Genomic DNA, 12,003 nt, shown 5'->3' on the forward strand with positions numbered 1-12,003 from the left:
GTGGGGTGGCCTAGTGTGTTAGCTGCATGACGCTCGATCGAGAAGTCGCGGTTCGAATCCCGATCGATGCAACTGATGTTAATTTTTTTTAATTGTTTCAAAATATTTTTATATTTTATTAAATGAGTTTGGTATTTGGTTTATATTTTTTAATACATCGAAATTGAAATTTCAGCCATACTAAATGGGCATTTTTATTTGTTGGGTTCAGGGTAGTATCTAGTCGAGCACTCTCGACTAGAGTTTTCTTACTTGTTTTTTATACCCTGAACCCATTTTCAATGGGAAATCAGGGTATAATGGTTTTGTTGAAATGTATGTAACAGGGAGAAGGAGGCGTAGCAGACCCCACAAAGTATATATATTCTTGATCAGGGTGACGAGCTGAGTTGATTTGGCCCTGTCCGTCTGTCTGTCCGTCTGTCCGTCCGTCCGTCCGTCCGTCCGTCTGTCAGTCTGTCCGTATGTATGAACGCGTCGATTTCAGAAGATATAAGAGCTAGAGACTTCAAATTTTTTTTTAAAATGTCCGTAATTACAGCGCGCATATCAAGTTTATCATTAAAAATCGATAACTCCTCCCGATCTTTTTTTATCGATAAAAAACCTTATCGAAAACCAGTTATAAAATTATATCTTCTACACCTTTATTGCTAGAGTCACCAAATTTTTTATGTATGCTTATATGCAATTTATACAATTTCGGTTTTTGTTAAAATTTACCCCCCACCCTTAAATTCACCACCTCACCCTCACTTTTTTTAAAAAGCGTATTTCAAATACTAGAGACTTGTGCTTTGGCAATTACATGCATATTCATGTTATAATCATAATCTGAAAGTTTCATGAAGATCGTACGTCCATAAAAAAAGTTATTAAACAATTAAGTTCTCATAGTAAGCGCTCACTGCCGCCCATGCGTGTTTATGCTTGTGTGTGTATATGTATGTAATTGTTTGTGTATGTGTGTGTGTGTGTGTGTGTATGTGTGTGTGTGCGTGTTTCTTGTGTAAGCTGAAAGACGCGAAAAATTATTGAAATAGCTATTATTATTATTATATATTATTATTATTACTCCAAGGGTTCAGGGGATCTCGTAGTCGAGTAGTCTCGACTAGAGCTTTCTTACTTGTTATACCCTGAACCCATTGAAAATGGGAAATCAGGGTATAATGGTTTTGTTGAAATGTATGTAACAGGCAGAAGGAGGCGTGGCAGACCCCACAAAGTATATATATTCTTGATCAGGGCGACGAGCTGAGTCGATTTGGCCCTGTCCGTCTGTCTGTCCGTCTGTCCGGCTGTCCGTCCGTCCGTCTGTCCGTCTGTCCGTCTTTCCGTATGTTTGAACGCGTCGATTTCCGAAGATATAAGAGCTAGAGACTTGAATTTTTTTTTTAAATGACCGTATATACAGCGCGGACGTCGAGTTTGCTTTTATAATTCGATAAATCATCCCGTTATGTTTTTATCGAGTAAAAACATTCAAGTTCAAATCAGGTGCCACTATAGTTAATCGTGAATGATTTTTTCTTTTTTTAATTTCTCAAATATTCAATATAATATGTAGATCATATGCTGAAAGTTTCATTAAATTCCGTTCAGTCAAAAATTAATAAAAAATAATCAACTATTTGGCCAATTAACAAACGCACGTGCAGCAGCTACAACAGCATCGTATGCGTGTGCACCACATACATTCAAACTTCTTCTAGAAACATTCGTTGAATCACATCAGCTGTTAGTTTCGTTTAGTTTTGGTAGATGGCGCAGCAGCAGTGAATGTATTTGAGTTTTGCCAGCGCCACTAGCAGGAGTGAGGTGGCCTAGTGTGTTAGCTGCATGATGCTCGATCGAGAAGTCGCGGTTCGAATCCCGATCGATGCAACTGATGTTAATTTTTTTAATTGTTTCAAAATATTTTTGTATTTTCATAAATGAGTTATCTATTTAATTTATATTTTTAAATACACCGAAATTGAAATTTTAACTATACTTTATGTGCGTTTTTAATAGTTTGGTTATTCTAGCAGATTCTTAGAATCACATCAGCAGTTACTTTCGTTTAGTTTTGGTAGATGGCGCTGCAGCAGTGAATCTATTTGAGTTTTGCCAGCACCACTAGCATGAGTGAGGTGGCCTAGTGTGTTAGCTGCATGACGCTCGATCGAGAAGTCGTGGTTCGAATCCCGATCGATGCAACTGATGGTAACTTTTTTAATTGTTTCAAAATATTTTTATATTTTATTAAATGAGTTTGGTATTTTGTTTATATTTTTAAATACATCGAAATTGAAATTTCAGCCATACTAAATGGGCATTTTTATTTGTTGGGTTCAGGGTAGTATCTAGTCGAGCACTCTCGACTAGAGTTTTCTTACTTGTTATACTCATTCACGAAAGTGAATCAGTATATTGGTTTTGTGCAATGTCCGTCTTGCTGTCCGTCCGTCTGTCCGTCCGTCCGTCTGTCCGTCTGTCCGTCTGTCCGTATGAACGCAATCTATTTCGGCGCTATTGAAGCTAGAGACTTGAAATTTGGAACACATACTCGTGTATATCTCCGATTTATAAAGTGTTAAAATTTTCCCGATCCGCCCACTAGGGGCGTGGCAAATCGGAAAATGCATTTTCTGATATACCAGAAATCATGTTTGTTGAAGAGCTAGAAAGCTGAAATTTGGTATGTAGGTCCGCGTTGACCACCTAAGATCACGAGCTATGGCGGATATATCTACGCCCATTGGGGGCGTGGCAAATCGGATAAAACTGTATCTCCTAAAGTTGTAAACCTAGAATGCTGAAATTTTGCACGTCAGCTAATGGTATAATTCTATAAAGTCTGATGATAAATTACAAGTCTACGCCCATTGGGGGTGTGGCAAATCGGACCTGAAGATATAGTGATTTTTTAAATTCTCCTATATGTTGGACACTATTGATGGCAGAGACCTCAAATTTTGTATATATACTCGGACTGATCACCCAAGACCAAAAAGTTTTGTCGGATATATGTCCGCCCACAGGGGGCGTGGCAAACCGCAAAAGTTTATATCTCCTAAAGTATAATAGCTAGAAGCTTCAAATTTGGATAGTTGAGTTACTGGTAGCCTCCTCTATCGATTCCCCAAAAATAATTTTTACGCCTCTTTAGGGGCGTGGCATATCGAAAAATACCCTGTAATTTTCACATTTTTTGAGGGTAAGCATTCAAAATTTGCAGTTAGGGTACCGTTATCTCTTTCTAAAAACTGATTAAAAATGAGGTGTCTACGCCCAGTTGGGGCGTGGCAAATCGGAAAAACCTGTATATTCTACAGTATTAGAGCGAAACTTAACTACTAAATTGTTGATGGGATGTGAATGAGTATTCCGCAGTCGGTAACGCCCGACTGCAACGTTCTTACTTGTTTTTATATTCGTTTATTGACAATCTTATTATACTACAAGTTGCAAGTTGAGGGGTGGCTCGGATAGCGCGCGATGCTTGCGGGACGGCCGTAAAGCATTGCTTCGCAAGCACTATGCGCTACCTTAGCCTTGTACAGCTCGTCTTCTTATTCGCTCAACTCTGCGGAGCTCCACTGTGGCCGCGAAGGTGCTTGTTAGTTCCCAAGCTTCCTCCGATTCCAGCATGGCGTTGACTATGTTGTCCGCTCTTATGGAGTGGCTTAGTGCCTCTTCTAGACGACGCCTCTTCTCCAGAAACCGTCCACATACGAAAAGGATGTGGTTGGCGTCTTCCACATGCCCTCGCCCGCACCAGGGGCACTCGTCAGTTTCCTCGTGACCAAAGCGCTTCGAATAGCTCCGAAAGCATCCATGGCCCGAGAGGATCTGTGAAAGATAGAAGTTAACCTCGCCGAGTTTGCGGTTAACCCATCGCTCGAGTTCCGGGATGAGGTTGTGCGTCCACCGCCCTTTAGCTGAGCTATTCCACTTCCTTTGCCATCTTGCAATGCTGTTCGCCCTGATAACGTTGCGTCACACAGGCGCGTGCGAATTCCGCTCCACGGCTTCGGGGACCAGGTACTCCAGAGGCACCATGCCGGCTATGACAAGCGCCGCATCATCGGAGATAGTCCTGAAAGCGCAGGTGACTCTGATTGCGCTCAGCCTGTAGATCGCGCGTTGCCATCGCACTTGACCATATTGGCGCAGCATAGAGGATGACAGACCTAATGACGCTCATTAGAAGAAGACGTCGTTGCTGTTTAGGTCCCCGCGTGTTAAGCATTATGCTCTACAAGAATCAGCTGCCTTTTTATGCACATATTCTAAGTGCTCGCGGAAAGTTAATCTTGTGTCTAACATGACGCCAAGATACTTAATCGCCCTCTTTGATGCGATGCTGACGCTGCCTATCCTTATATTGGCAGTTTCCACTTTTTTGCGATTGCTTACTACGACGACTTCCGTCTTGTGCGCCGCAAGCTCTATATTATCTCTTTTAGATATTTAGGGATATTATATTGTGACAGCGCATTCAGTATCATACCCCAACTAGCTGTGTTGAAGGAATTCTTAACGTCGCCTCGTGCCTCCATCTGGTGCCTTGGATGGCGGAAGTTGCCAGGCCAAAAAATTTTTGTAGAGCTTCTGCTGTTGACCGGGCCTTCCGGAATCCAAATTGATTTGGTGATAGGCCTCCGGCGCTAGTAATCGCAGTCTCCAGTCTAGAGCAGATCAATTTCTCAAACACCTTTCCTATGGTGTCTAAGAGGCAGATCGGTCTGTATGAAGATGGCTCGTCTGGTGGTTTGCCAGCCTTAGGTAGCAATACCAGGTTCTGGGTCTTCCATTTTGCAGGGAACGTCCCTTGTAGTAAGCATTCGTTGAATAGTTCGGCGGACGTACTAGGGTGCAAAGCGAGGGTTAGCTTTAGCGCACGATTTGGGATCCCGTCCGGCCCTGGAGCTGTGTTGGTTCTAAGACCTACTAAGATTTCTTCGTCTGTAACTAAAACAATTTGAGTGCTCGTTGAGCCCTGATTAGCAGACTCGGACTCCGGGGCATGACTGGAGCTTAATCTTTCTGGAAAGAGCGTTTCCACAATCGATATAAGCTCTAGACGATCGGTCGGCTGCACCTGTTTATCTGCGTATAGTCTTTTAAGTACTGTCTTATATGCCCTGCCCCTCTAGAAAGCATTCTCTTTTGCTTGCCCGAATGGCCTTCTTCAACTGTCTTCTGGCTGCCTGGTAGGCCAATTGTTTTTCGAAAAACGTAGACCTACCCCTAGCCCGCTGATAGTTTCTTCTCAAGGTTGACGCCCTGGCAGGTGGCTCACCTGTTGTGAACAGAAGTGCCGTATGATCGCTGCCCGCATAGCTATCGCAGTGGCTCCATGTTGCTTCCCGAACGAGGGATGAAGTGACAAAAGTAATGTCAATTACAGATCCGTACCCAGCCCGACTGAAGGTGAACTCGAGGCCAGTGTTGACCAGTGCAACATCTAGTGTCGCGAAAATCTCCAGTAAGATACGTCCTCGGACATTTGTTGTGTGGCTACCCCATTCTAACGCCCATGAGTTAAAATCTCCTGCTATAATGGCCTTCCGACCCCTAGCATCCTCGGCAAGCTCCTCAAGCGCCGTTGTGAAATCACTGAGCTGCATGCTGGGGGCCAGGTAGCAGCTGTGGAGCCATAGGCTACCGTATTGGCCACGTACGAACCCATTAAATGACTTCACATTCGAAAGAACATTCGTTGTGTTGCCACATACCCACAACCCCGCATTGCCATTAGCATCTGTTGCCCATGCCCTAGGGCAGCTGGTTCTACAGAGGCTACATTTTGGTGGCTTAGTGCATGGTGATCCACGGCGCGGATACGGCATACAACCCATCCAATTCTGATTTTGGACTCGAGCAGAGTTTTGGCTTTTCCAATTGGAAGAGCAACTGTAGCTCTTTGCTGTCCACCAAAAGCCGGTCGAAGCGACTTGATAGCCTCAATGGAGAGTGAGCTATCCTTCAACTCCGCTGTTGCTACTCTTGCTAGCAAGTAATTTCATTTAATTACATCACGAAAATAGAATAACTTGTAGTCGTTTTCTTTAGTTTTTCCATTGGTTTATTCCATTTTTCCATAGTTATATTCAATATTTCACGCATTAATCTTATTTAAACATACTTAAATGATAAAACAATATAAAGTATAAAACTGCAAGTAAATTTATTTTTATGTGTTGTGCTGCCGTTCTTCAGCTCTTTCTTACGACTAACTGATCGACATATCGAAGCTTGAGACCAGGGCTGCGACCTATCGATAACTTACAGGGGTGCAATAGATATCTAATTCGAAATTAACGTTTGATATGATTTAATTCACAACATTCCGCCCACCGTAAAACTACGAGGGAGTTTTACCAATAACATCTAGAATAGCTAATTTAGATACGGGACGCTTCAAAACACCCGTTGATGTTTTCACCTCCGCTATACGTATGATTCCATCCCTAGCTGGAATGGTGCTGATTACAACGCCTTTTTTAAAACTGCCTCTCGGCTGATTGTCCTCACATATGATGACAACATCTCCTATTTGTATAGGCCTTCTCTTCACGTTCCACTTTGTGCGTCTTGTTAGTGTTGGCAAATATTCTCGAATCCAACGTTTCCAAAAGTTGTTTTTCAATTGTTGACAAATCCGATATTGTTTCCGATGTGGATACTCGCTAGTATCTCCAGGTGTTTGAGTTGAGTTTGATGTTCCCAGTAGAAAATGATTCGGCGTCAATGGCTGCGGATCATCGAAGTCAACTGCGACATGTGTTAGTGGTCTACTGTTAATGATATTTTCTGCTTCAATGAGTAAGCTTCTCAAAGTTTCAACATGTGGTGCTTGTTGCTTTAAAGTAACCGCCAATACGCGTTTCGTTGATTGAACTAAACGTTCCCAGCACCCACCAGAGCTTGGGTTTGCTGGACAATTGAATTGCCATTGAATACCTTTGTTGGCCAATTCTGACTGAATATTCTCGAAATCAAATATGTCCTTAACATTTCGTATTTCATTGTCGGCTCCCACGAAGTTCGTTCCCATATCCGACCTAATCCGTACGGGGATGCCTCGCCTATTTACAAAGTTTCGTATGCATAATATGCATGCGTCGGTAGACAAGTTTTCTGCTAACTCCAGGTGAACTGCTCGTACTGTCAAACATGTGAACAACGCGACCCATCTTTTCTCTCGACGTCGTCCTACTGTTACCATTACTGGACCAAAGTAGTCGAGACCCGTGTATGAAAACGGTCTCATGTATGGCGTCACACGATCTATGGGCAGTTGCCCCATAAACGGCGCCTCCGGCTTTGCATTTGCATTTTTGCAATATTGACAATTTTTCTTTGCTTGTTTGACTAAATTGCGTAAACATGTGATCCAGAATTTCTGTCTAATTTCTGCAATAATCAATTCATTATTTTGATGATGAAAATACTCATGATATCGTTTTACAATTAATTTAGTTATCAGATGCTCTTTGGGCAAAACTATTGGTTCTCGTACACCTTTCGACACCGCTGTAGCGTTGCCAAGTCTGCTGTGTAAAATTATCACTCCTTCTTCGCTAAGTGTGGGAGCCAATGAGTAGATATCGCTATTCTTTGATACAGATCCATATTTCTGCAGGTCATCTATTTCCTGTGCAAAAACCTGTTGTTGTGCCATTTTGCACAATATGACTTCTGCCTTCTGCAATCCCAGTGATGTCAGTTCTTTTATTGAATTTGTTATTTTCTGTTTACGTAGCTGATTCATGAATCTTACTATCCAACCGACAGTACGTTTCAATCGCATATAATTTGAGAATCGATGTATGTCAATCACAGGAACTGTTGATACCATCAATATGTGCTTACGACGTTCCGTTGAGTCCTCGCTTACGTAGTTCATTTTCTGTGCTGGCCAAAATCTTTCATCTTGTTGCAGAAATGCTGGACCTGTTGTCCACAACCCATTTGGCATATAGTTCAAACTCTTCTGTGCCCTCGTAGCTACATCAGCAACATTCATGTTGGTAGGAATCCACCGCCAGCTGTCTATATCAGTTGATTCCAAGATTTCACCTATACGATGAGCCACAAACGGCTTATACTGTCGTTGATCAGAGCCAATCCATGATAAAACAGTTTCAGAATCTGTCCACATTACTGACCGCCGCACGCTAATGTCGTGGCATTCCAAAATTGAGCTTCTGAGTCTCGTTCCAAGTACTGCAGCCTGCAATTCGAGCCGGGGTATCGACAAGTGTTTTAAAGGAGCACATCTCGATTTCCCTGCAACGAATACAACATTAGTATGATTGTTTACTGTTATCCTCCAATAAGAAACTGCAGCAAATGCCTGTTCGCTTGCATCTACAAATGTATGCAACTCCACATCAGCTTCATTTGATAGAAAATGGGGTGAGTAGCATCTTCCTATCTTGAAATTCTTGACCTTTTCGATTTGGAGCATCCATTGCTTAAATCGAACGAATAAATCCTCTGGCAATAAATCATTCCAGTCTATTCCAAGTCGCCACACTGCTTGCATCAAGTTTTTTCCATATATTGTTAAATCCGTTAACATTCCAAATGGATCATATATTGACATCACTAAACTGAGCAATTGTCGTTTAGATGGGCACTTAATCCCTCTTACGATGTCCTTATCCACCTTATTTAACTTCAAGTCAAATACGAAGTTGTCATCTGTGCTCTGCCAATGCATACCCAAAATCTTATCAATGGCCTCAGCGTCCATTTTAACCGTTCGTCCTTTCATGTATTCAGTATCCTTGTTTAATTTTGCTTGTACTTCCGTTGAATTTGATACAAAGCCTCTAAGTTCGAAATGCGCCATTTTGTGTACTCGACATACCTCTTTGCTTATTTCACATGCTTGCTCTTCAGATTGAAAACTAGCAACATAATCGTCCACATAGTGTTTTGAGTGTATCGCGTCGATCACTTCATCTTTATATTTTACAGCTTGATACGCATTTACATTTTTAACGTATTGAGCGCAGCACGGTGAGCACGAAGCACCGAATATCATAACCTTCATCTTATAGGTATCGACTTTTCCGTTTGAGCAGTTACTCCTCCATAAAAATCTCAAGGAGTCTTGATCTTCTTCTCGTACTGATACTTGAAGAAACATTTCTTTTATATCCGCGCATATTCCAATCTTGCCCTGTCGAAATTTATATAATATCTTCGTTAAAGGCGGGTTCTCATCTGGTCCTTTCAACAATTTGGAGTTCAATGACACTCCGTTGACCATTGCAGCCGCGTCAAATACCAGCCGTACCTTGTTTGGTTTATTAACATTGTATACACAGAAGTGTGGTAGGTACCACGTCCTCGGACCAACCTTTTCTGCATCTTCGTTCGACATTTTCATTGCATATCCTTTTCTAACAAACTCCATGAGAGCATCATTATACTCTGTGAACTTTCCATTACGTTCCAATTTGTATTCTACAGCCTTTAATCTCTTTAAAGCTGCATTGTAACTGTCCGGAAAATGTACTTCATCTTCAGACCATAAGAGACCAGTTTCATAAGCTCCCTCAAGCCGCTTTGTAGTTTCCATCAATATTTTCCGAGCACGCTGCACAGTTACAGATTCCAAGGGTTTTCCAATCGCTTTTACTCCAAAATTTTCTGTTGAAAAATAATCAGACATAAGTTTATGCAAATTTGACTCATCAGCATTTTCTTTAATATGTGTATGAAATACGATTGACAATAATGGTGACTGGACTTGTTTCTGCGATCCCATCGATCCATAAACAAGCCATCCTAACTTCGTTTTTGCTGCTAACAAGTTGCTATCCAGATTGATACTCCTCGATGTTGATCCTAGATGACAATTATTTATCCCAATCAGCATTGTGGGATCTGCATTCATATATCCGTCCAATGGGATATTTCTTAGCTGTTTATATTTATTTTTCAATTCTTGCAGATCTACTGTCTGCAGAGGTAGCTTCAAGTCCGGGACTGTATTTGCTTCAAACCTCATCCATTTTCCATTCCCTCCTGGGGCTCGAATTCTCAAGTGACAGCTCATTGACTTTACATTAGTCGCATGACTACCAATCCAGTTAAGCGTAAGATCAGACCTTTTCTGATTCACGCCCAGCTGACAAGCAAGTTTCTCATTTACGAGTGATGCCGATGATCCCTCGTCTAGAAATGCATATGTTTTCATTATTAGGTTATTCGGACCCATAACCTCAACTGGCAAAACCTTAAATAACAATTTCGACACTCCATGGTCAAGCTTATTTATGGCTGCCTCTGCTGCGCTATTAGTAGGCATATCTTTCATAATTACATAATGCAGTGACTTATGATGTAGCTTTGTACAACCATCCTGACCGCAACTACGTTTCTTCTTGCATGTCGTCAAACTATGTCCTCGGTTCAGACATCCGAAGCAAACTCTCAATCGTTTCACCATTGACCACCTTTCTTTTGTGCTTGCTTTGTTAAACTCGTCGCATTTCTGTATCGTGTGATCTCCCTCGTACTGATAACATTTTATCGGCGAATTAACATGTCTCGTTGGCTGCTCAGTAGTTTGATATACCCTCTGTGTGTTGGCTGGACCACTCCTTGATTGTGGCCTTTGACTATTTATAGTTGTTGCTGCTCGTGCAACGCTTCTCGCCACGCCACTGAGCCAATCAGTGAAGTGTCTTAAGTCTGCATATGGGCGAATAGATGCTGCATAATCTATCCACTGAATCCGTTTCGTCATTGGCAGTTTCTCCACAAGTTGCTGCAAAAGTACAGGATTGTGCAAATGCTGCACTGCATTTGCTGACTGTAAAAATACTACCAAATTCTCCACTTTAGACGAAAAAGGTACCAAACGTTCCAAATTATTCTCATTAACCGGACGAATCTCACCAATCAACTCTAATTGGCTTTTTATGAGTAACTCCGGGCGTCCATACATAAATTGTAGACGTTCTATGATGCGTTCCACATTGATCGGGTTTATCAGAAGTCCTTTTACTTCTTCCTTCGCCGGTCCCTTCAAGCTCTTTTGCAATCTGAGCAAGTTTTCCAAGTTAGAGTATCCATACGCTGCTGATGATTCTCTAAACATAGTTACAAATACAGGCCAGTCTTCAGCATTTCCTGTAAACTCTGGCAAATCAATTAACTTATACAACGGTGAAGTACGTGGCATACTCATATGTGTTCTATTCTGTTCTTCTCTATCATTTGTTCTGCGACCCCGTGCAGCCAAGTCTACTAGATCGCAACCCCGAAGTCCCACATGCCCCGATACGTTACCATACATGCTGGCTTCAACAAACGATTCATCTGGATAGGGGACTCCACATCTTGTACCAAAACCATAAGCTCCATGAGCAGCTGCACCAGCTCCATACGAGACGCCATACACGCCTCTCTGATTCGGTATACCAGGTTTCACGCCGCCACCAGTTGGCGCCGCTTGCTGCACAGCTTCAGACGAGACGCCATACACGCCTCTCCGCTCATCTTGATTGTCACATAAGTCACCCAGTGTAACTCCTTGACAATCCACGTTGGTCACATATGCAGCTCCATCTCTTCCAGCTTCTGTTTCAACCATGCCGCCTCCAGTACGCGCATCACCTTTGCCAATGCATTTGGCACGATCATCATCATTTGTGTCGAGTTGATGAGAATTGCCAGAACCAGTGCTTCCATTTGCTGATACCACCTCGTGCGTATCCAGTTTCGATGTAGGCGTGACGTTTACTTTTGATGTTGCGCTTCCATGTAAGCCACCAGCATCCATAATAGCAATCATTGGGCCGCCCTTTGCTGCACCAACTAGTCCATCGCCGTCGCAAACTGCATTCTGCGAAGCTTGAAGTTCTTCCAGTATGCCCTTCTGTTCCGCTTGAGTATTCTGCATCGTTGACACTTGCATAGTTAATTGCTTAATTTGCTCTAATAAGCTTTTAACCAAATCATTATTCATATTGTTATCTTTCTCTTTAT

Source organism: Drosophila mojavensis, unplaced genomic scaffold (genome assembly GCF_018153725.1).
Source record: "Drosophila mojavensis isolate 15081-1352.22 unplaced genomic scaffold, ASM1815372v1 contig_108, whole genome shotgun sequence".
NCBI lineage: Eukaryota > Metazoa > Arthropoda > Insecta > Diptera > Drosophilidae > Drosophila > Drosophila mojavensis.